Genomic DNA, 5,277 nt, shown 5'->3' on the forward strand with positions numbered 1-5,277 from the left:
CATAACATATCTATACTTGGGTTTTGCCTTATTGAATGAAGGATGCCTGAAAATATAGAAGAAATGTTTACATATTTTCTTATTTATCAGAATAAAAACACATTAATATAAAAGTGCAGCTTGACCATTTACTGTAAGTGAAGTTACCTTGGTATTGTGAAAGCCACAAGTGCAGCTGCGACTTCCCTTTGTTAGGGTCATCTGTCCTCTTTTATGCAGAGCGCATTTTTCTATCTGCAGGCATAATAATAAGAAGTTGTTTTACAGAACTGAGAAGCATTAACTGAACAATGTTATAAAAGCAATGTGACAGATTCAATACCAGCCATAAACTAGTCAAACTGACATTATTATAAGCAGTTAGTTAGCTGTTCTGTATCATGCAGGTGTCTTTTAGTAGGTTTCAAGAGTTATAAGCTCCAACATTACCTTAAGATAGAGGTAACATCAAGTGTACTAAGTGACATTAAAATGACAGTAAACATACAGTACAATGGCGTTAACAAATGAGCAAAACGTGTCGGTGTGTCTTCTGATATCATAGTTATATTTGAAACATTTTAAACGGTAGATTTTTGAAAAGCAAGTCCCACTTAATTTAAATTGTGCGGTATGTGATGGTGTGTATCCACCTGGGTTTTGGAGCCAGAGTCAAAAGGAATATATTTAAAATATAAATAATTTATTCTTTTAAAGTAAAATGTAATAAATCAGTGCACACAACATCCAGGCAGCAGCTTTGCTGTTTGAGCCAGGAGGGCATAAAATATTATCCAACTCTGGCACATAACAGTTATTTAAACTGTGACAAGAGCCTGGTTGGTTAAACGGTAGATTTTTGAAAAGCAAGTCCCACTTAATTTAAATTGTGCGGTATGTGATGGTGTGTATCCACCTGGGTTTTGGAGCCAGAGTCAAAAGGAATATATTTAAAATATAAATAATTTATTCTTTTAAAGTAAAATGTAATAAATCAGTGCACACAACATCCAGGCAGCAGCTTTGCTGTTTGAGCCAGGAGGGCATAAAATATTATCCAACTCTGGCACATAACAGTTATTTAAACTGTGACAAGAGCCTGGTTGGTTCATATAGTGGTGTGGTGGGTAGAGCAGTCATCTCCCAACCAGATAGTTGAAGGTTCAGATCTCAGTGCCTGCAGTCCACATGTCAAAGGGTCCTTTGGCAAGACACTGAAACCCCCAAAATGCCAGTGATGGTGGCACGCAGCGGCCCAGGGCCCTCAGCTCCAAACATAATTTCGTTGTATGTGTCACAATTTTACAATGAAAACAAAGCTTCTTCATATAGCATACAGTAAAATGACTACAAAGGGATTGTTTTCCTTGTCCTTTAGTTAATACACAATTTAATGTGCCAGAGAATAGGTGAGTGTTCCACTGTGGGAAAATGAGCTGGCACGTGCAAAAACCCGGTAACGCGAGCCACCACTCAAATTTTCCTGCACTTCTTTTTGGGCAGTTACAGTATGGTCTAAAGACTGGCTGACTATTTAGGCAATTGAATGTCAATTAATTCTAAAAATGAAGATATTAAACACATTCTATTATTTGCTGTTAGGGCTAAATTGATAATAGACAAAGCAGATCAAGGCCACTTATATAGATAATATAAAAGTTAAACTTTACTTGCAGCAATGGAGCATTAATACACATGACATGGTTGCATGAAGAAAATGTTCAGAGAGGCAGTATCTCTGAGGGTCATTTATACATTCAGACTTAACAGTCGTGGTAAGTTCTGTGTCATAGAATGGGGTGTGATCGCAAACATTTCTGCAAATCTGCAGTCTGACTGCTCATGAGAACAGCATGTAACAGCAGGGTGTAAGCTTGATACATGTATTCTGTGGGGAACATACACTATCTATTCCACTTCTACTGTTTACTCAGTACACGTACAAGACGTATAAATAATTTCACTATAGGTTTCTGGGTGTTTACTGCCTCTTAGCAAACATATTACCAATATTTTTTCCAACATTTTCCATCCTTCTGTGTGTGTATTTCGGCTTCTTGAAAAGACCAATGAACTAAGAATACCAGTGGGATTATACCGATATCTTCACTTACTACTGCAGTATGAAAACTGAAGACATTCTATTATACATGCTTGCTTTAGAGGTTTGTCCAAACTCTCAGTGGATGTTACTGTACATTTTAAGAAAATTACAGGGTAATCCCTACTAATTATACAATAAATGACAATGTCCTTCTATTTGGATTCCCGTAAAAAGATTTTCTTCAGAGGTTTGCTCCACCTCTCACCTGATTCCTCTCAGAGTGACACTATGATCACACAAAGGTTGAATTAATATTACTGTATGTTTTCTGACAAAATGAAGGGGAACATCCCCATAGTATTTATGATAGTATACTGTAACTGAATGTCCTCATATTTGGACTTCCATAAACATTTGTTGTAATTGTATGAGGTCCTGGGTTCAATCCCCAGCATCTCCAAGACTATGTTCACACTGCAGGTCTTAATGCTCAGATCGGATTTTTTTGACAAAATCCGATTTTTTTTTTTGCGCTGTTGTTCACACTGTCATTTAAATGCGACTGCTATTTGTCTCATGTGTGAACAGTATACGGCCCTGAGGTGACCCGCATGCGCAGGCGAGGACGTGACGTCAGACGAAGCGTACTGTGTTTGCGAAAATAAAAATGGATGTGGCTCGTAATAGCATGTGCGTAGCGATGTACCAGTTAATGTGCAATCAAAATAAAGAAATAATAATAAGAATATCAAGAAGAAGGAGAGCACAAATATTGTTTATGGCCTCGTCTCCTCCAGCGCAGAATTGTGACATCTGTCGTATTTCAATGACATAAAAATCGCATGAAATGTGACATGGCCGTTCAGACTGAAGTCCCATTGCAAAACATCGGATATGTATCCGATTTAGGACCACATATGAAAGTGGCCTGGGCTGGATTTGAAAAAATCAGATTTGTGCTGTTCACACTGTCATAAGGAAATCGGATATGGGTCACATTTGGGCAAAAAGATCGGATTTGAGCCACTTCAGCCTGCAGTGTGAACGTGGCCCAAATGTCTGGGGAAGGCGACAGTGCAGTGGGTAGAGCAGTCGTCTCCCAACCAGATGGCTGAAGGTTTGAATCTCAGTGCCTGCAGTGCACATGTCGAAGTGTCCTCGGGCAAGACACTGAACCCCCCCGTTGCCCCCGATGGTTAGAGCCATCGGTTGAGCTGGCACCGCAGATGACTGTCTCGGTCCTGTACTGGAAACGAATTCCTTGTGTGTAACATACTTGGCCAAAAAAAGATGATTAAAATTTAAATTTCCTTCAGTGGTTTGCTCCAACTTTGAACTGATTTCTGTTCAGTGACCTTGAGCATGATTGCACAAAACTGAAATAATATCAGTGTACGTTTTTTAAAAATTTAGTTTTGAACTAATAGTATCATGAAGGAAAATATAAATCTATTGGAAACTGTGCAGTAATTTTAATTCAAAATTTGTGTGATCATAGTCTAGGTCACTGAGCAGGAATCAGGTGATTGGGAAGTAGAGCTGCACCATACTGACAAACCATCTAGATGTTTGCCCAAGACTTTCAAACAGCTTGCCACATCATAATGACCAAGTCTCAGTCTGGTGACTTCATCCTTTCTGTCAGAGCTCACATTTAATGATTTTTTGCTCCTTATTCCACTTTTTCTGCCAGAGTCTCATTTGCCTTTACAGATGGCAGAGCACTTAGCTTTTCCTAGCAGAATCTCCAGGGCACAGCTCAACAGGCACACTGTCCTGCTGACTCTCACCTTTACCTTTAAAGACCATCACTTCCTGTTGAGAGAAGACAAGGCAGCACAGATCAGAAACCAGGGTTTACAGAAACTCACCTCATCAGCAACAATCATCTTCACATCAACTCAAACACATGATCACAACAAGCTTCTGGCTGACCTGACTGGCTGATGTTCATCTCTCTCTGTATCACTGTGTCCAGTCCTGAAGCCTGTCACCCTTCTCCTCCCTCAGCTTTTCTGAGAAGGTTGGAGGTTTACAGGAAACACTGGCTCTTTGCTCTGACTGACTGAGTTTAGTACAATACTGCTGAGGCAGCAGGGACTGACTGCAACCCTCTACTCACCTCAGAGTCTCCAGTTGACAGTCTGGACTTTCCACTAGATCACACAGCTGCTTCACATCTGGATCCTGCAGGTCATTTCCACTTAGGACCAGCTCTCTCAGATGGGAGGGGTTGGACTCCAGAGCTGAGGCCAGAGAAGCACAGCTGGTCTCTGACAAAATGCAGAACCTCAGTCTGAATAAAAGATAAATTATATATTGTTAGAAGACCAAGTTGCAGTTGGTGTTTTCTTGTTGTTTTGGAGCCCCAGATATCCTACACCATCTTTTCTGAAGCCCCATGGCTAATGTAGGCCTGTCTTTTGGACAAGTTAATGGATGCCTGGTTCATTTTGCGAGCTACAATATTAATCACCCAGTGAAGAAGACAAGGTTCTTAGGCATCTGCATGCCTCAAACTCAATAGTGCTTTTCTTCAGGAGATGCAGTTGCATACCTGTGATCATGTTAGAACAAAGGGGGAATAGGATGGGCCAATCATACCACTCCAAGACAAGGACCAGCTGTTTTTGCAGACAAGAACCTACTGTGTGTAGTGTGAGTGCGTGTTCTTTTATTTTGAAAAGAGAAGACTAATAAAAGGATATTTCACAGTGTGAAACTTATGCATTAACATATCAAAATTAGCATGTGCACATGGATCTTCACTGTTTAGGATAAACAGAAAAGACTGTCCTCAACTTGTCGGTATACAATATTTGTATGAAAAGGTGCTACTATCTAATTGGTCAAAAACTGTTGGGGAGAAGCCATGGTTTAGACTTACAGTGCCTTGCGAAAGTATTCGGCCCCCTTGAACTTTGCGACCTTTTGCCACATTTCAGGCTTCAAACATAAAGATATAAAACTGTAATTTTTTGTGAAGAATCAACAACAAGTGGGACACAATCATGAAGTGGAACGAAATTTATTGGATATGTCAAACTTTTTTAACAAATAAAAAACTGAAAAATTGGGCGTGCAAAATTATTCAGCCCCTTTACTTTCAGTGCAGCAAACTCTCTCCAGAAGTTCAGTGAGGATCTCTGAATGATCCAATGTTGACCTAAATGACAAAGGATGATAAATAGAATCCACCTGTGTGGAATCAAGTCTCCATATAAATGCACCTGCACTGTGATAGTCTCAGAGGT

At 39.8% G+C, this 5,277-nt stretch overlaps 1 long non-coding RNA gene across 1 annotated transcript; it reads right to left on the reverse strand.

The window, feature by feature from the left end:
• On the reverse strand, positions 1-579 carry LOC109974993 (uncharacterized). The gene is made up of 3 exons (XR_002277064.1): positions 430-579; positions 148-234; positions 1-46 (listed from the first exon to the last, which is right to left on the reverse strand). It is a non-coding gene; the product is annotated as an uncharacterized LOC109974993 (long non-coding RNA).
• Positions 580-5,277: the final 4,698 nt, after the last annotated feature.

Source organism: Monopterus albus, unplaced genomic scaffold (assembly GCF_001952655.1).
Source record: "Monopterus albus unplaced genomic scaffold, M_albus_1.0 scaffold355.1, whole genome shotgun sequence".
In the NCBI taxonomy this organism is placed as follows: Eukaryota; Metazoa; Chordata; class Actinopteri; order Synbranchiformes; family Synbranchidae; genus Monopterus; species Monopterus albus.